The sequence below is a fragment of the Crinia signifera genome, chromosome 5 (genome assembly GCF_055691185.1).
Source record: "Crinia signifera chromosome 5, ASM5569118v1, whole genome shotgun sequence".
Taxonomy (NCBI): Eukaryota; Metazoa; Chordata; class Amphibia; order Anura; family Myobatrachidae; genus Crinia; species Crinia signifera.
The window spans coordinates 87,131,985-87,153,233 of NC_139221.1; the positions used below are offsets into that span (position 1 = coordinate 87,131,985).

At 43.8% G+C, this 21,249-nt stretch overlaps 1 long non-coding RNA gene across 2 annotated transcripts; it reads right to left on the reverse strand.

Annotated features, from left to right (window-relative positions):
* Nucleotides 1-33: 33 nt before the first annotated feature.
* Nucleotides 34-1,290, reverse strand: LOC146080382 (uncharacterized). 2 transcript variants are annotated; one of them, XR_014474865.1, is made up of 4 exons: nt 889-1,290; nt 421-789; nt 217-337; nt 34-132 (listed from the first exon to the last, which is right to left on the reverse strand). It is a non-coding gene; the product is annotated as an uncharacterized LOC146080382 (long non-coding RNA). The 2 variants fall into 2 exon arrangements; XR_014474864.1 differs by having other exon boundaries at nt 421-1,290.
* Nucleotides 1,291-21,249: the final 19,959 nt, after the last annotated feature.

Here is a 21,249-nt window from a genome sequence, read left to right on the forward strand (position 1 = left end):
TGCACAGTAGCCCATGGGAAAGGCATCACGCACCCACACCTGTCAGCAGCCCTCACACATCAGGGGTTCATCCGCTGCACACAGGATCCAGCTGCTTGTAGGGCCCTCCAGAAAGTATTAAGCAGGAATAGGCTGCGGAAAATAAAAAAAAGGGGTTAGTGACACCTCACAGGGCCCAAACCCTCCCCTCCTTCCCACAGGCGGAGCGCTACTCACGGGATAACTGAAACGTAGCCTTGGGATAGCAGCCACGCAACAACAGCGGCAAACAAAGAACCGTAGAAAACCGAAGGAACAACGGCAACAGGCCAAAACACTAACGTGCCCAAACGGAACTCTAGAAAACATAAATTAATGAAAAGTGTTAAATATCATATAACTAATCAAACAAGCCACAAACTTTGGACTACAAATACTCACATTGGGCAAAATATGACCGGATGAGTCGAGCTCTCGCATCCACTCGTTCATTCATACCGGCGAGCAAAGCTGTTGAAAGGTCCCCATGCCGGAAAACCGCAGCATCCACGGTCACCGGCAAACGGTTTGCAATGCAAATGTTGTGTAAAATACAACAAGCATTAATTATGCCGCAAACCTTTGCCGGTGAGTATAAAAGGGCTCCGCCGGTCATGTCTAAACATCTAAACCGGCTTTTAAGGACACCGAAGGTTCGCTCAATTACAGCCCTCGCTGTCGTGTGAGCCCTTTGGTACCTTTCAGCAGCTTCGCCCACAGGATCAGATAATGGGGTCAGGAGCCAGTCCTTATTGGGATAACCCGCATCACCTATGGAAACCAAAAAAAAAAATATTACATTATTAACAATGTCTGGATTTCAAGACAAATCAAAACCCCCCCCACAGCCAAAAAAAACATACTACTTACCTAACAGCCAGCCGTCCGGCATTCGGCCGTGCTCGAAATCGGCATACAGGGCGGACTGGCTTAAAATGAACGAGTCGTGGGTCGACCCAGGAAAACCCACAAGGAGGTTGGTTATTTTCATTTGGTGGTCGCAAACCACCTGAACGTTCATCGAGTGGAAGTGTTTTCGGTTCCGAAAACATTCCTCTGATGAACGCGGTGGTTTGAACGCCACATGGGTGCAGTCGATCGCGCCCAAAACACTGGGAAACTTCCATTTTGAGAAAAAGCCAAATTTGATCTCATTCCATTCGCTGTCTTGATCAGGAAATTTAATATACTGGGTCGTTAATTTGCGGAATGCCTTTATGACCTGTGCTATACAGCGGGAGAGGGTTGGCTGTGAATAACCGCATGTTTGGCTTAAAGTGCGCTGGAATGTGCCCGACGCAAAAAAATGCAACGCACCCAACAGTTTCTGGAAACCGGTGAGTGCGTGATTGCCCCGTTTCCGTGCTACCAGGTCTGGCTCCATGAGATCGTACAGCATATGGATTGCCGCAGACGAAAGGCGATAATTAGAAATCACCTCCGCCTCGGTGAGATCACCCAGTTCACGCCTAGTACGAAAGTGGCGTGGACGTGGGACTGAAACCCGCACCGACTCACCTAATGGAGCTATCGCCGGAATACTAGTGTCATGTTCCATCATATCTACCTCCTCCTCCACACTGGCATTCAGCATGAAAACAACAATAGTATCCCTGAACAGCTCCATTACTGTAGTCAGTGTTAAAGAAATTGCAGTGAAATGCAAAAAAACGCAAATTACCCTACAAAAACGTTTCCAATACAGCAGACTGCAAAAGCTGTGTAATCTCCTCAAAGGCCAAACGAAGGAGTGAGGTGGGGAGGAGAATCATGGGTAAGTGAGGTGCACCATGGGTAAGAACAGTGCGTTGTGGGAGAAAAAAAAAATACCAGAAAAAATTAAATATATATTTGTATAGCACTTCTACGACCATCACATCACAACAGGGCAGCAAATAATAATACATTACACTTGCAGAGTTAAATTGAACACTTAAAACCAATTATTTCACAGGTTCCTAAAAAAGTTCACCATAAAAAGATGACGAGGGACACTCGGTGAGGAACGGCGATATGAAACAAGAAATAAGAATCGCCAACTTCACATTGAATACACTTTTGGCGATTCATGGGTGATTCCCGTCGACTACCGGCGAATCCCCATGAAAATCCCTATAGACAAATACCGGCGATTTGTAGAGAATCACATTTGGCGATTGGTGCTTCATTCACCGGTCGTCAGCGGCGAATAGACGACGTTGAATAGGGTGATTCGCTTATACAGCTCATAAAATCGCCGGCACACATGAAAAAAACACAGAATCGCCATAAAACTTGGCGATTCTGGCTCATTGAATACCGCCCAATATATTGCTTAAAATGTATAATATTACAAAACATTAAAAATGTACATTATAATATGAAAAATAAAAAATTGTGAAAAATGGGTCTGATACTTATGGTCTGGAGTCCCGTTTCACCCAAGGGTGGGAGACGATGGTATTTGAAAAATCCTGGGGTCAATCCTTTTATAGCTGAAAGGGGATAGGGTCCATTTAACCTTGCTGGATTCTTTTTTCATGCTGGAGGATGATGTTAGAGCCCCTGTTGGAGTGCGGGGAGTCCTCAACAATGGTGCGGAATTTGTAATCCTTATTGTGCAGGTGGTGGTTCCCAGATGGATATTGCAGCTGTTTGACCCAGGTGTTTGCAAAGTGGGGGAAATCAGTCTCCAATATTGTGATAGTGAGAGGTGGTAGGAGTCAGACCAAAGATGCCCAATTAAAATCAGCAGGTGCTCCCTGACATGACAGGAAGTTCACTTAACCAATTTAGCCTACTCATTAACCAATTACATATAATATCACGTTGTTTACAATCAGCAGTTCATTTTTACACATACAGTATATACATATAGGAGGCAGACCTATTCTAAAAAGAAAGATATAAATACATATATTGGAGCTCTAGGGAGGCATAAGAGTGAAGACGCTGGTGTATTCACTCATTTCCGGGGTCCGGAGCACGGTGTATGTATTGGCTTCCAGTAAATGGAGCGCAGGTGACCCGCATTTAGCGCATCACTTCCGCCCTCCTATTATCAGCACAGCGCTGGAAGCAACCCGGCGTGTGGAACGCACTTGGCTTCCTATTTGCGCATCAGGCGTAACTATTGTGCGGCTGGCAGCCGGGGGTCACTTGTATTAAGCAGAATTCAGCTGCGTTCTGGGAGTTTTAAAGCGCTCTGCCAGCTTTCCAAATACATCTTATAGTGGGTGCACACATAGCATATATATATATATATATATATATATATATATATATATATATATATATACATTTATCTATATATAAACAGAAGTTGCAGGTATTGTTTATTAGAATTTTTCATTATAAATTTCAATGTTAATAATAGAAATAGGGATTATTCATATATATACATAAATTGCTATATCAAATTTTTTTGTTTCTGGGAAGTGGGATGCAGAGAGTCATTTCAAGAATTTTAACACTATTATTAATGACGACAGGGTAATGCTAGAATATAATATCAGTCTATATATATTTGTGGTACATAAAAATTATGGCCCTTATTCTGGTTGGTGCGGTAATATCCGCGTGCGTTCGTGCAGCCGATGTTTTGTGTCTGCGCATGTGCGGAGGCGTCTCTGCGCATGTGCGAGCGGGGCGTACGGCCAAATCCCGCATGAAATGTGAACACTCCGAACAGGGGGTGGAGAGGGGCGTGAAGGGCTATTTGGACTCATTACCATATGCATACGCCCCGCGTTTCATGGGCGTACGTATGGTAATGCGGCCGTGACGCACGTGTAGGGTGGGCGGACATATGCCATCGCCGGATGTCAGCTGCCCGCCCAGATCCCTGCTTTTGCACGGAAAAATGTCCGTGTGGTCTGAAGTTGCGGGAGCTGGTGGACCACTCGGTCCTGCATTCGATGGTCTGCGACCATCGAATGATGGGAGAGGTTCCCTGAGATGGAAGAGGTGTATTCCATGAAAAATACACGTGCGGTCCGTTTGGCCAGCTTCTTAACGCGTACGGACGGAGTTGGCGATCCGTATGGAAGGCGGGGTTTCGCACACACGGCCCTGGCCGCATATTCGGATCCGGCCGCACCGATCAGAATAAGGGCCTATGTTATTAATTGTCCTGAATGGACAGGAGGAGGGAGGGGGGGAGGGAAAAATATAGTGGGGGGGGGAGGGGGAAAGGAAATGGATACAGAAGAGAAGGGATAGACTTATAGTCATATAAGTACCAACTCAAAACATAAAGCATAAGAATGGCTAAAGGTACATATTGAGTTCAACTTGGTCATTCAGACCATCTGGGTATATTGTGTTCATTCTGTGCATCCAATATACCTCTTGTTTACACAGAGTTTTGAAATTCAGTTGGTAGATTACATAGACTGTCTCACAATTGATAAAGGATTTAATTCTATACAGTGTCTTCTCATTCGCAATGGGGACAGCCTGAGTCTTGTCTTGGATATGTCTACAAGTAATGCATCTAGTTTTGTTGCATTTATAGCAGCCACATATAGGCTGTAACCAGGAAGTTTTCTTTTGTTTTATAGTTGTATTATCAAACAGGCTTGGGGCCAGAATATTTTTCACAGTTATATTTCTCTTGAATATGAAACTAGGTCTAGCTGGTAATAGATCCCTCAGCAAAGGGTCACATCTGAGCAGATTGAAGTTTTTGTTGACAATCTCTTTTATTTGGCGGTACTCTCCATTAAATGTTGAAATAAAGGAGATTCCTAAATCTTTTTTCGGTTCAGATTTTTTGTTTGTGCTGCGTGATTTCAATAACAAGTTGCGGTCAATTTCAGCTGCTTCAAAACATGCTTTTGTGACAATCTGCTGCGGGTATCCTCTATCAATAAAGGAGTCGGCCATCATATTGCTTTGTTGATGGTAGGAATCCAAATCAGAACAGTTGCTGCTTGTCCCTTAAGGGTATCCCAGTCCCTTGTTGGTTGAAATACAGAAAGTTTTGGGGTGGGAAAGCGCTATCCTGTTTGTGTTGAAACTGTGAGTTTTGTTGGTGTGAAAAGAATTTAGAGGATGGCGGAGGAAGTGGGTAAAATAAAGTAAGGTTTATTAGATAAAATGAGAAAAGTGTTGCATGGGCACCAGACTCTGGTGTTGTTGAGATAACTGGAATTGGAACCTAGGGGTAAATGGGTAACTTGAGTGGTAATACGTGGCGTTTTAATTACACCTATAAGGGGTCCCCAGAGTGGGGAATTTCCCTTGACAAGTGTCACCAGTGGAGATTTCCCAAAGGGATTTAAGAGAGTCTATACTAGACTTCTTTAGCTACCGTAGGTCCTGACCCAGGACCTATGGTCTCTCCTGGTGATTTGTGCAGGCAAATGAGTCTGGGTGAAAAAGTTAATGTTGGTGGGGTTCGCAGGGAGGTGCCTTATGGGCTTCGGGCGATTTGTGTAAGAACCCCCTTACAATCACATAGGTTATGGACACCTATGCCCTCTCTGCTGGCTCACCGTTTGCAAAGTCAAATGTCTGTTGAGGATGAACTGCTAGCGGCGTCCCGCATCGCAGTGGGTGTGTGGTGTGACTCATGGTTTGGCTGGGGATCAGGTGCGGCTGCTGGTGGGGATATCTCCGTCTCCTGGTGGGTCCCCGGAGCTTCCCTTCTACTCTTCCGTGCATGTCACAGCGTGTTGCCCGGTCACTTCCGGGTCTCGAATCTCGCGAGACTTCGGGCGCCGGGTTCAAACAGTGCTTGTAGGTTGTGCTTGTTTGTTCTTACTCTCATGAAGAGAGCTCGCTAGCTCCGTTGTCTGATGTATTCCGGCTCCTCCGCCCAGACCTCTCCTCACTCCGCCATCTTCTAAATTCTTTTCACACCAACAAAACTCACAGTTTCAACACAAACAGGATAGCGCTTTCCCACCCCAAAACTTTCTGTAATACCTCCCAACTGTCTCAATTTGTGCAGGACAGTGCCTTTTTGGGACTGTCCATCTGTCCCACCTGTAGTTGGCAGTGTCAGCAGTAGGGTGGCAGTTGGGATACCACCTGTCACTCATTGTTTTGCTTAGTAGTGCAGTGGTGAACAAATGCTGTGTCCATGTGTACAGCATCTATTCACATGAGACATAGGGGCTGGGGGCATGCAAGCAGCTCACAGTGTTGGGCATGCTCCTATAATGCCAAAAATGGGAAGCAATAGTGTCCCTTTTCTGAGGCAATGCCCCTTTTCAGGTGCTGGAGTACTGAATTGCACAACATGTACAGCAGGGACGGATTAAGGGATCAGGCCGCCCCTAGGCACAACATTTTTAAGCCGCCCCCCCATCATAAGGTGTGTGGCGTGATGATGTCACATGCATTAGTCTGGACTGGACCGGGAGGGAGGAACAACACAAGAGGGTCCAAATTCAGTAAGTTGTTATAACAGAATATAAACCAATGGGCATTATAAACAATAAATAAATAAATATGAATGAGGATAAGACTAAAGCCAACAATATGCTGGGCTACATCAATGTATGGAAAGTTAGGCAAAACCTCTTATGGACAAGGGATTAACTCTGCAAGGATTTGCTTGCACACATGCTCGCCATCAGAGGAGGAGGCTTGCAGCATACACACATACAGTAACACACTTATACACTATATTGTATAGCCAGGGTGTTTGCTGGAAAACACTAGTGATATCGCTCATAGAGCATATTGTATAGTATATAACAGCTTCAGCTAGTAAACTAATTTTGTATCATAATTCCTGCAGTGTACAGAATTGACGGTACTTCCTCATCTTTGTGGCCACTGCTATAAAAGTTACGTCAGCCACCACTTAACCGCTTAGTAAGGTTTTCGGCGAGGGAACCGTTACAAATCTGCTCTAGAGGCATTTTTTGGTGCCCCAAGCTTTGCTCGCCACACTTGGGGTTTGGTGGCTCACTCCGCTTTGCTCGCCACAACTTTTCTAAAGGTAATAGATGGTGGCGTGGACACAGGAGGGTGGCATGGATCCAGGGTGGTGGCGCCTCCAAAAATAACCCTTGTGGCTTGCCGTACAGTAGGTAAATCTGTAGAATAAGCGGTGGCAGCAAAGATGAGGAAGTACTGAATTGACTAATGTGTGGGTCCTTTAGAAATAATAATAATTATAATGATAATTATAATAACAATAATATTCACAAATCATCTTTCTGTAATCCTCAGGCTGTTTCGCTAGGAAGCTATGATCTATTGTATTATGTGGTGTCATAGCTTTTGGAGTAAAGATACAACTTTTAAAGATTCCGCATTTCCTATCATATATAGTATATTCAATTTCAGAATTCAATTTTAGATAACAACATTCTCATAGCTAAAATTGAAACACCGGTGCTTATCTTGACATATGCAGTCCATATTTTGTTTTCCCATTCTATTTTATGCAATTTAAGGTTCTATAGCTCTGATTATGTTTTGAGGCTATAAATGTTGGTTGTTATTGATAACTTAATCAAATGATTTTAAGAAACCTATACTGCTCTATGTATGCATGAATGTACTTTTCTCAAAACTTGCATGGTTAAAAAATAGTTTAATAATGAAAGTAAAAACAGATGGGGTGAATACAAGTGCAGTAAAATAACAAAGAAAATTGCTTCTTGAATATGGGTTTAAAAAGATACCGCAGTACTGTACTGTATGTGTTATACAACTTAAATCAGTGGTTCAGAAACTGAGGGACAATATCAGACCTGTAAGCTAAGCTGCGTTCACTTGCAGGCTTACAGGCTGCTGAAAATCAACGGCCTCCACCATGACAGTCCCCGGCAGCAGCAATGTATACAATTAGTGTAGGGGAGCAGGAAAACCATGTGATGCTCCCCCAGTGGCAGTACACTGAATTACATACATTGCTGCCGCCCCAGGACGCGTCTCCTCTGCCTGCCCACCGCTGAAGCCCCGCCGCCTGCCCATAGTTCAGGCCACCAGGATCTCCCCTCCGGCCGCCCGCCGATGAAGCTCCGCCACCCGCCCTTCAGGCCGCCGAGCTTTGAAGCTCCGCCGCCCACCGAGCTGTAAGTAAGTGACATATTAGCAGGGTGCGCGGCAATGGCTACTCTGACAACGTACCCTAAGGTACGTTGTCAGCGTAGCTTAGCCGGGTGCCCTGCTAATACATAAGTACCCAGATTTGTTATACCTTACCACCATGTTATACTTTCCCACCTTCTTCAGTTTTATTCTCTAGCTATGTATCAGTTTATCCTGACCTCTCTACTCTCTACATCAGCCTGATGGTCAGCAACATGGAGTCGTGACCCCATGCTGAGAAGGTAAGGACCCACTTAGATGCTGATCTAAATGCTCTACTCCATTTCCTAGCTCTCCACAGATAAATAATTACAGTGACTATAGTCTCTTAAGTACGGGACAGCAAGACTTACCACAACACCTGAAAAAAGTTCAGTATCACAATGACCTTTTCTATAGATTTAGTTACAGCTTAACTGAATGTCAATGGAAGAATATACAGGCAATCTCTTTGACTTTCAGTGTTTTTCCCAAATAAAGTACTGTAGATAGCTGTTATTTAATGAGTGAAGAGGAACAACTAAGAACTTAACTCAATGTCAAAGCATTCATTGGGACACTGGCAGTAGCATATAACTGAGTAATAGTTTGTTTTCCCACTGTGTTGTAATGTGTGACAGGAAATACTATCTTTCCTCCTAGTACTACTGAAACATGTTTGAGAATTCACCAAAATCAGTCTCTCAAAATGTACAGAAATCAATCAGCTCTTGCTCTCTCCCCCAAGACTCGTCAACAAGCACAACATGTTGTCTGTAATGCAATCTGTACCGTATTTTTCTTTAATTCTGACATCCAACAAAATGTCTTTTAACAAAAATACCTAATATAATATATAAACTATTTTTCTTTTCGTGCTGTGTAAGCTATGTTATGGATACAGATTGCAGCACTGAACATTTCATTATAGTATCATATCTCTCAACTTTTTTAGGCTAGGGAATTGGGATAAACCAGCATGTTCTCCCTGTTTGCATGCATGGGAAAGGGGCATGTCACATAGGGATGCAGTTCAACGCCGGAATCCCGACCTCCGAAATCCTGACACTTTCTCCCTCCGTGGTTATCCACGACACACATAGAGGGAGAATAAATAAGTGTGCCGAGCATAGTGAGGTACTGGGCCCGCAAGGGAGGGCGATCCACATCCCCCCTTGTCGGGATTTCGGCGGTCGGGATTCCGGCATTGGAATTTTGAACGCCGGGATTCCGGCATCGGAATTTTGAACGCCGGGATTCCGACCACGGGGATTTCATATTAATCCCGTCACACATCATGGAATGCAAAGGAACCCAACATAACGACTACATAACGGGTTCAGGCTGGTCAGGGGGGGATTAAGGCTGACTTCTTATATTCAGACCTGTTAGCAATGTTGCCATTTACCTAGTACACACATGCATGTTGGTGTTCAATAGAAAAAATACATAAATAAAAAAGCAGTGTTGGCCGAGGTTGAGGCCTGTTCCCTCCTGCACACTAGCTACATGCTGCAAGTAGTTTTTATTTTTTTTACAAAAATAGTGTACTGTGTAATATTGGTGTGTGGAAAAGTATTAAATAACTTACTATTGGTGTGTAACTGCGGATGTGGACTCTCTGTTTGGTGCGTCGCTTCAGGGGCTGCACTACCTTCAGCTGGGAGCACTGTTCCAGACGCTCATGGCAACGCTGATGGTAGTCGCTGCAATGGCGACGCTGATGGCGGTCACTGTACTGGCGGTGGTGAAGACGCTGATGATGGTAGACCCACTGTGGAATTTTGCAACAGAACCGATGCATCCAGGGCATCATCATGGACCGAGCAGAAATCCATTTCTATGGACTCAAGTTTAATGGGTGATTCTGTTGCTGCATTCTCTTCACACAAACACTTGTGGCACTGTCAGCAAAACTGCTGAAGGAGGACAGTGAATTGGGGTTAGCCAGTGCAGAGTTCCCAAAGATGACATTGCACTGGTCATAAAATGGCCAGTCCATACGGGCAAACCACTCTTCCTCATGGACCTTAGAATACTGCTTGCGCAGTGCTTTCAGTTTATTCACTACCTGTTGGTGGGTTTTGATGATGCCACGGGCAGACAGGATTTTGGCGATGTTAAAATAACATGTGGAGTCCTTAACTGTGCCAGTGACTTGTTTTTTTTTTATCTACTCCTCTCCTCTCACAGCCAGCAGTTCCAACACCTCCTCATCCCTCCAGTGCACCATATCTGCTCTCCTCTACGCAGAATGAAATGGACGTCACATGTCACCTGATTACATCCTCCAATGAGCTTGCTTTTTTGCATCTTGTGTAAAAAAAAAGTTTCTAGGCTCTTCACACTGCCGTACACCCATGTATTTCCCAGGAAAAACCCTGCAAAAAACCTGTGTGTAATTTCACTAAGACCCGTTCACTCAGAGACGCGACACAGGAAATTACTGCTTGCCCTGGCCAATTCACGGGTTTTTGCGGCAGTGAGAATGGGGTATTAGTTACTCTCAGCCACTGGCCATATACAGAGAGTACCATTATTTTAAACATGCTTCTGATCTCTGTAAGCAGTTGTGGATTCAGGGGGAGGGGGGGGGGGGGGCTTGCACATGCCACCCTTGTGATTTTTAGGCATTTTTTGCATAAATGCCATGACAGGAGAGGACTGGGAGTAAGGATGTGGAGCCACCTCTCAGATGGATCTTGTCACAGTGCCTGCTCCCAGAGTGGGATGCACTAAGGAAAAAAATGTGGGTGGGGGCGTGGCCTGGAGTGACTGGGGGGAAGACGCGCTTTCTGGCTCTCCCGCCTGATATCCGATCAAATAACCTTTTTTGGATGATATTATTCCCCTAAGTTGAGTCCCCACACCTGGACATCATCTTCTGCGTCCCCTGTAGTGGTCAGCGGAGTTCCTCACTTTTTCGACCTCCCTGTGATCCGGAGATATCTGTGGCTGCTCCTCCGGCAGATTGTGGTGAGTGGCTCCATCTCCTTACTAAGTGAGATGATGTTTTCTCCTCGGTTGCCTGGCCGAATCAATTGGTGGTCTGGACGAATACCCCGATGCTCTCCTGCTGTCTGGCCAGTGTGAAGTGACGCTTCTATTGACGTGGCGGCCATCTTGGAGCTCCCTACTCTGGTGACCTGCAAGGATAGCGTGCTGATCCTGGGGAAGTGAACTTGCCGTTTTCCTTCCTATCCTGCTTGGTAACTGTATTCTAAGTCCCTGGTACCACTTGTATCCTCGGTACAACGAAGGGTGGGGTGATCCCTGCTTTATACTGTGTGAGTTATACTTTCATTATGGATATATCACTTCTAGTCAGTGCTATTGAAACTTTATAGACTTGAGGGGCAATTAATCTGGCTATGCCCTCTTCTCTCTGGGCTGCTGGGGGGGGGGGGGATGATGATGCAGGAGTTAATGCTGCTATACAAACCAGTTCTGACTATGTCGTTCCCAAACCTGCAGTAACACATATGGATATATTTTCCCGTCCTTTCCCCATTATGAAAGCTGCTGAAGGGGTTAACACTGATATGACCACTTGTTATACCCAAAGCGCTGATTTGGGCTCTGTAAATGTACAGTCCATTTCACCATCCGCTCCTTACAGCTGTGGAGTCTGTTATGTCCGGGACAGTCCTACTATATTTAAATGTTGTATGCCTGTGGCTCCTGAAGATTCTAAAGGGTTACCTGCAGATACCTTTCTCTCAGCATCTACCTATAAAGTATCCATAATTGAGATCACTCTATCTCCTGAGGAAGGCCTAAATATTCTCTACAATCCTGTATCTGCCTTCATCATGGTCCTACATACTTCTGCGGCTCTACCCGGACTAAAAACTTTGTGCTTCTGTACAACTGAGGAGTCTGTTATGGATGTTCCGCATGGCATGGATGCTTTGCTCTCAACAGCATCACTGTTACTATTGCTGGCTACGGGGATATTCCAAAATCCTGTACTTGTGGGTCCTAATGCGATGTATTCCACACTACTGAAGTATGGGACCAGTGATATGATATTGCGGTTTTGGGGGGTTCCGGGCTGGCCGGACTGAAACTACTATGCACCGGTTTCGTGCCACGGTCCTGTCCACAAAGTTTTAAGTTTACCGGACTGATGCTATACCCTTTTTGACTGCTGCAAATGTGTTGCCAATATGGTCGATATCCTGGTTGATCCTGCTCATATATATATCTTACTAAGTAATTTTAATTCTTGTTCATACTGTTATTCTGTGTTATAGAATGGACCGCTGTCCGATATTCCAAAAGCAGCACCATCATGGAAGCTCTGTCTAATTATGTTCTTTCCAAGCTTTCTGGTTACTCTTGAAAGTTAATATATTTTTTCCCTGTTATATTTGAACCTATACTGAACACTTTGTGAAGGTCCACTTATATATCCTTATGGCGGGAGAGCCAGTTACACCCTAGTCAGGGTCATAAGTATATTGTCCCCGTAGGTGGGTGGGTAAGGGATTCCATTACTTTTTCTAGTTAGTGGGAAACGTTAATGTTTAGGGCTCCAGGTATACCTAAGTTGGGTGTAGGTAATACAGGGTGGGGTTTTTTTTGGTGTGGTTTGCTTTATGAGGTTAGTATTTGATTTGTTAGGTTATTTAGATGGCTAGGTGTATGCGTCTATCCTGCTGGATTACTATTTTTTTTTTTTTTATTCCCAAATATGTAAGTATATAAGCAAAATAATAGTTTCAACTCACTCCTTACGAAGGGGAATATATCGGTAATTGTGATTATACATAATTTTGAGATATGGTCCTGGATGCTTCTGTTACACCCGAATGGCGCCTTCGGGTGGTTGAGGCAATGTAGGTATGTAATGAAACTGCTTAACCAGCCCATCGGAGTTCCGATCCCATTTATCCTATGTGATATGTCCCCATCTAATCACATTTGGGATGGTATTATTTTTATTCTTTGTATGATGCTAAATGTACGTCCTAGCCGACCAATACTCTGTAACCTTTCTACGTTGTTTTTGTTTATATTACAAAACTCAATAAAAATTATTGAATTTAAAAAATCCAGTTTTTCCTGCATCTTGGTATGCAGAAAAACCTGCATGCTGGGTTTTCCCTGTGGGGAGTATCACCACCAAAAACCTATAGGATTCTTATCACAATCCGCTGCCACCCTGCACGGTCCCCCATGGCTCCCCCCTCACCTGTGTCCAGACAGCCTCCTGCTGTGCTGCCCTAAGTGACCTCCTCCTCCCTAGCCCCGTACATCTATTTCCGGTAGCATGGAGGAGAGAGCAGCAGCAGCCGAGTAGGAGGAGGGGGAAGGGACCAACTTAGCCCCCCCCCCCCGCTGGCTGCTTCATAAAAGGCAACACTTATCGCAAGAGCTGCCCTTTGAGATACTAATCGCATATGTTAGAGCATATGCAATTAGTATCACTGTGGTAGCTGGCGGAGGGGGACGATGAGGGGCTGCGCCCCCAGCCTCTCCCTCAGACCTCATGTATCGACCTTTGAAGCCACTGTGGTTGTCTCCAGTCCACTCAGCTGCTGGGTCCCATCTGCACAGCCCTCTCTTTCTCTCTGGCAGTTGCAGCCCGTTCTCTCTGGGAGCAACCAGATCCTGTTTCCACAGCCCACTCTCTCCGGCAGCTGCAGGGTCCCATCCTCACAGCCTGCTTTCTCCGGCAGCCCCTGTAATCCATTTCTCAGGCCCTGAATGCCAATGTTTCCTGCCAACGCAACCACTACATAAATTAATATCTCTGGGACAGACCATAGAATACAGTTCCTGGTAAGCAGTTCCTGGGAAGGGAGTTCAAGAGTTGCATGTGCTGCCAGTGGGGCAGGATCCCAGGCACCTCCTACCACAATCTTCTGCAGGAGGCTTGGGATTAGAGGAAGTATACAGGCAACCCACCCCCCAGCACCAGACTCTGGCAGCAGCCCCCAGCTCCCATCAGCCCCTGGCTTATACTGTTGCATTCACTTCCCACCAGCCACCACTTTGTCTGAACCTATAACCAGTCAACAGCCCCCACTGTCACCTGCACTTCCCCCAGCCCCTGGCCAACACCGTTGCCTGCCCCTTCCACCAAACACCACTGCGCCTGCACCTCTTATCAGCTGCCACTGCTGTGTGCACCTCCCACCAGCCTCTGGTCACCATGCATGGAGTACCACTATAGGGCTGGATGTGGCAGTGGATACATCATCTGGAACAGAGGTCTTGGCACTATGTGTTACAATGGGGCAGCTGTATTAAGCCTGGTTAAGATATAAAGTGGAGATAAAGTAGTAGGTGATAACGCACCAGCCAATTAACTCCTAAGTGTCATTTTTCAAACATAGCTGATTTGCTGGTGTGTTATCACCTTCTACTTTATCTCCATTTTATCTCTTTACCAGGCTTAATGCATCTGTCCCTCACTGCTTTCGGCAACCCGCTATGTCCCTGTCAACCTAAGCCTCTCTCTGTCACTCAGCGCCTCTGTTACCCATTGACTCTATATCACCCACTGCCTCTCCAGTCACCCACTATCTCCCTATCATCCTCTGCCTCTCTGTTACCCCTTGCTCTCTGTCACTCACATCCTTTGTCATCCTATACCTCCTTGCCACCCTCTATCTCCCAGTTACCCCCGGCCTCTGTTACCCATTGCCTTTCTCCGTCACCCTTTCCAGTCATTCATTGCCACTCCCCCTCACCAACTGCTGCTCCATCTCACAGTAACTCCCCCATAACTTCTTTCTGCTGTCCACCACTGATTTTCTTGGTGTCATCCACTGCCTCTCACTGTCACCCACTATCTCTCCCTATCACCTACTTTCTCACCCTGTGTATCCCCCCCCCCTGTGTTACTCTTTCCCTATCACTCTCTCTCACTCTCGCTAGTGTGACTCTCTGCCTAATTATGGCATCACCCTCTCTCCATAATATTGATATGGCGTTCTCTTGTTGTGAGTCCATGGTCATTTTCCAGGGAGCACACACACATAACCCCCCTTCATCCTGTCAGGGTGCCCCACCTATCATTTTCTTCTGGATCCGCCCCTGTCTGTACGTTTTCATATATGCAGCTATACCAGGACAAGGTACAGACAGAATGCACCAATATATTTATAGTGTAATATTTATCTTGCCTCTGGGCAGCTGGGATGAACTTTCATCCCTGGCGCATGTAACTTCTTTAGCTCCATAACATGCTCCAGGGGGCATAAAAAAGTGTGTATACTTATGTCCCACGAAGCTAGGGAGAACTTTGACTTGGCAATATTGCTATAAGTAAATACTAAATTCACATATTGGTATATGAACTTAATGTAATAAAATATCTTATAAAAGGGAGAATATTGTTGTTATTCGTATTTATATGAGCTAATGTAACATTTTAAATATAAAATTTAATAAACTACAGACATAATTATAATTCAATTTAAATGAAATGCAAACATAAGTTGTTTTCTCCTTTTATAATCAAATGTTAATTTTCAGTCCTGTAGTAGACCAAATGGAAATGTTAATTATCTAATACAAATAGATAATTTGATACAATAGCTGCAACACTGTTAATTAGGTAACTGTTGGAGTAGTCAAAACTTAATCAGCCAATCAGAGATGACTAGATAGCACTGCTGTTATTCACAGTTATAATAGCATCATCGATGCTCCAGCAATTCAGTAACTAAATGGAGAGATGAGATACAACCTTCAAGGAACCTTAAAGGAATGCATGTAGATCCATCCATATCTACTTGTATATGTCAGCCCTCCCCTGCCCATCACCTCTCAGCCTCCCATGTGTAAAGATGTATAAGTCACATATACACAAATATGGCTGTACAGTATGCTTGCATTGCCTTCCTGTATATATGACTGTCTGGTATTACCCAGTTTTTTCACTATTTTTTGGTTATGCTATCAGTCTTTCCAGTTGTTAAGAGCAACGGAATTCTCTGCACTATGCAAGAAACTGTTAACCCTTTGAGTGCCAACACCTCTGTGGGAGATGTACAAAATATCTGCCAGCATAACTCACATTTGTTATATAAATTCAAATAAAAAATGTTGTGTAAAAAAAAAGATTATATTCCCTATAAGAAAAGTGACTTTCGGAAAATGGCTGCCCCCATACGAAAGACAGTTTTTTTAAACTGGTTTTCCTATGGGGCAGCCGTTTTCCAAAAGTCCCTTTTTTTTCATAAGCGCAGCCAGCCGTCCATACTGCCAGGATCCTCAGGAGGTACCGGCTGCATGGTTTTTTTTTTTCTTAAACACAATGCGGGGCGGGGGGTCGGGGATGTTAACCCGCACGGCCCCCCCGTGCGGGTTAACATCCCCGACCCCCCGCCCCGCATTGTGTTTAAGAAAAAAAAAACATGGGGGGGCGGCGGCAGCGGCGGGGTGTTCTTAAACACATTGGGGGGTTGTTAGTCCTGGGGGGGGTGTTTTTGGAAACGTTTTCAAATACAGGGTCAAAGACAGTTTTGCGGTCTGAAAGCAGCATAAGTTGTTGTTTTCTTGTTTTTGCATATTTAAGAATTCTGTTATGCACTGCTGAACCCTTGTGGTGCCATATAAATAAACAATAAAAATAATAATGATAGATAGATGTCAATATGAAACATAACTGTTTTTGCATATACAGTGTGCATCTATCAAATAGCATACCTTCATATAACATATACCACTTTCAGATCGCAAATGCAGGGTCGCACCGGGACTTTGAAACAGTTCAGTCCTGGTGCGACCCTGCATGTGCGGTCTGTTCAGATCGCCTCTGCAAACTGACAATATTGCCAGTTCGCTGACTTCATGTGGGGGGGTGAAGGAACATCGGCACATCATCAGGGGTGGGGGAGGAGGCCGCGTTTAGAGCTGTCGCTGCTCCAGGCGCTGCCTCCTCCATAGTGTGAACGGGAAACGGGTCACTCAACACGTTTAACCCATTCACATTGCACGGCAACGAACCGGTAACTCTGCTTTTTACCTGCCTCGGATTGCCGTGTTGCTACCGGTTAGATGTAACCAGTAACCCCTTTCACATCGCACTAATTAACGGGTCGAAACGGTAAGAAACTGGCTTGTACCCGGTAATCAGGTGCGACATGAAAGGGATATTGCTTATCAGAGGTGAATATTAAAAATGAACAATGCTACAATGGAGAATGGATTATAATGAAAACTGTTAATATTATATATTTTACTTTTACGTATTATTATTACTTTTTTAAGTGATAGCATTTGAGTGAAACATCTATTTACTCCTGTTTTACCTTAAACAACTTTGCAGCTTCAATATACTGTATGTATAGTATTATACATATTTTTTCTCTATAATGGATGTTTAACAACTTTGAAATATTCAAAAGAAATACAGCTATTTTCTTCTATAACTCCCTTGATTAAAGAAAGATAAAGCTTGCAACCAGGGTATTATAGGATAATCATGTCTTTAAATTCCAGCCTAAGCACAGATTACAGGAATGATCACAATATTTGAAAAACAGTTCCCCAAAGTAAAAAATCATATTAACCACATATTATGTTAAAACAACTCATGAGGAAGTGTAATTTATCTAAATATTTGAATTTATTAGAGAATCCATCAGATGATGATGCGCATTCCAAATGATCAATCTTAAAGTTGAAATTCACAAAGCATATAATTACCCTAGGTTACAGTGCAGAAGCATCCTACCAGAATGCCAATGACAGGTGTGTTTACTATTTGCAAATTCTGAATGCAAGCGCCATCAAAGACGATTCCTGCATATTTTATTTTAACCACATCAAAGTTACATTTTTCTCTCCTTGTCCTTTTCATGCTCCTGTTATTTTTTTAATGCATAATCAAGTAACAAAAAGTAAAGGATAATCTCTAATATAAAAGTTAAGGAGCTCAGAAAAGGGTCTAGACTATAATAGACTTACAACACTGTTTAATATGTGTGCAGCAAATAGAAAGTATGAAATGTGATAAATAACTTTGAAAGTGTTATAATAATACATGTATTCCTCGGATTTGCAGTGGGAGTGGACGTTCCCCAACATGTTGTTCCTAATTAGACTGTGTTGACAGCAGCCCGCAAACAAATGTATGTTGTCACGGCGATCTCTGTGAATGCATATTAGCTGCCACCTCACAGTTCTAGATATAATATATCTTTGGCAACACTGTGACTTCATCCTGTCATTTAAATATGATCTACAGCTACCTTGAATTATCAATGCACTCAGTCTTAATTTGTCTTTGTTAGTTGGCACAGCTCAGGAAATGGCCTTCAGATCAATAAAAAGATAACTCAGTACACTCATTTGCGTGTGTATTTTACAGCACACATCTATGATAATCAGCATAAGGAGCTGACCAGTAAAATAATGAGTAGAGATATTCTGCTTTGACTTTGTAGCGTATAAAAACACATTGAAGATCAACGTCAAAGGCAGATTGTAGAGTGAAACTGGCGATACACTAGTGCGATTTGCACTCTTTTCGGATTCCGACAGAAAAATCAGATGTCAAGTGGCAAAATCGCATGTGTTTGACATTTGATCCGATCCAATGCACGTTCCTGTGCGCACCGGGTTGGAGATTAAACAAATAAGATTAATCGGAATTAAAAGCATCAGGTGCACATCGTGGCTGGTTTTAAGCACCACTGATATATTGCATGGGAATTGACAGCACCCCTAACACCCTGAAGTCAGGCCCATCAGATAAATCACATGTACATTTAATTTTGGGGGTGATTTACAAATTCCCCAAATAAACACTTTCAATGCATGTGTCACAATTGCAAAATACAGTAGAACATGCTTTGAGTGCAGATCTGGGCTCTTCTAGCATCAAATCATTATTTTGATCCCACATGCAAAATTTGATTTAGTTTACTATATTAAACAGACTTTTTTTTTTAAAGGGACAATAAAATACAAGGTAAAACCATGCCTTGTAAATGATTGCTCCTTTAAAAATAAGTCAGAGTTCGGATGGAAGCCCGCACAGCCGCTGAACTCTGAGGCTCTTACATTCGGCCGGTAGAAATTCCTTGGGAAGCAAATGGCAATAGAACAAAACCGCAAAGGATTGATGTTTACAATGTGCATGAGGTACTGTTTTTCCATATATATATATATATATATATATATATATATATATATATATATATATATATATATATATATATATATATATATATATATATATATATATATATATATATATAATATAGTTATAGTCCAGGCTGTCTTTATCTCAACGTTTCAATTTCTTTATGAAATTTTCATCAGAAAATGGCATGAAAATATTTTGAACAACCCTGGGATGTTTTGTTTGGGAAATTGCAGCGTATCCCCTGATAATGTCATTAATTTTCATAAAGAAACAGTTATTAATATTCATCTCACTTGCAATTTTTATCATCTCTGCTATAAATTACACATTTTTAGACTCCATTCCTATGGTGTTTTTTATTCTTTGTGTATAAATGTGGTGTCTTTTTACTCACAATCTTGTATAATAAAGTGTGTATATATTTTTTAGTAGTGTCTCGTTATAATTAATCATTAGCTCCTAGGTCGCTTTTATAGTCCTAAATCTACAGATTTTTGGGAGTAGTTGACCACATTTTTGGACTTAGGTGACATCCATTATTAGGTGACGCCCATTATTATAAAGGAGTGCTTAGACGGGACCTTTGGTCTCAAACTGCCCAAGATAGGAAAAAAACTCATACAGATGGGGCAGGTCCCATCTTTGCAGGGGATTGCGATGCCAGCCGCCATCCCCCGCCAGCGCCATAGCTATAGCGAGAAGGGGACGCGCGCGCACGAGAGACACATGCGCCCCCTTCCGACGGCGCTTCGAGCGCTTCCCCCGGGTCACTGCCGGCTTGTCGGCGGTGACACGGGGTCCCCGCCGCCTGCCCGCACCCCCCCCCTAAACCTGTCCGTCTCCTTGAAGCGGAGATGGACAGGGTTCCCGTCGCCCCGCCGATGGAGATTGAGACGCGCATGCGCGTGAGACGCACCCACGTCTCAGTCAGATGGTGAGGCAGGCCGCTGGCGGATCGCCAGCGCTGACGTTCTGTCGATTCGCCAGCAAAGAAGAGGCCTGCCCCATCTGTATGTGACACAACCCCTCCCCCAACCCCCCGTCCCTTCCCATATATTTGACATTAAGTGTAACAAAAAGAAGAAACTTTGGGCCTGATTCAGACCTGTTTGCTAGGCTGCATATGTTCGCTAGCATGCAAGGGGATGTGTTCCGACCATCAAATGATTTTGCACCATCGGTAATAAAAGTCAGTCTAAACTGAATTTTATTCTGGTCGCAGATCGTCAAAAAGGGGGTGGACATCAGCCGTCTGCCTCGAGCAGGCATCACAAGGCCTGTAAATTCAGGGGAACGCCCAGCTTTTTTATGGGGATGACCATAATACATGGGCGTTCCCCCACTGCTGTCCCCTGCCCACCCCCATTTCGCTCCTCTTGGCGCGAAAGGCTCAGTGAGTGTGAAACTCACTGACGCTGTCCGTTCCCGGGGTTTGCGCATGCGCATATTTACGCTTGCACATGCGCAAACACTCCACCATAGAACACGGAGCCGAATTCTGACCAGAACAAATGGGTCTAAATCGACCCCTGTGTGTGTATGCGCACACACAATCTAGGCGCCCAGTATACCAACTGAGGGTGAACAATCATATATGTATTTTAAATTGACAGTACTGTACTGATTCATTTACATGAACAGTGTGTAGAAGCAAAACACCTGATAACAGCCTACCTACAGGAAAAGTACAGTCTCCCACATAAACACCTATCATTAACTTGTAGTTCACAAATACAATTGCTGCTGGACTTATTCCAAACTGTACAAACTGCAGTCACAGCCTAATGTAATCAGAGATAACGTGCCATAATGTAACATTGTAAAAATCAAACCTACAGGACAACTAAATAGTAAACAGCAAAGAAAGAATATTTATCAGGTACAGTACATATATACAGTATTGAATAAAAGCTAAGAGAAATACAGTACAGCAATCTAAATGCATATTCAGTAAGTCTATTTAGTAAAAACAACAATTTTCTTGATCATTTCCAGTTGTTTCATGGACACAGGCCCTTATTCTGGTTCACTCGCAAACGCAAATTACTTCTCAAATTGGCAAAACCATGTGCACTGAAGGTGGGGCAGATGTAGCAGGTGCAGAGAGA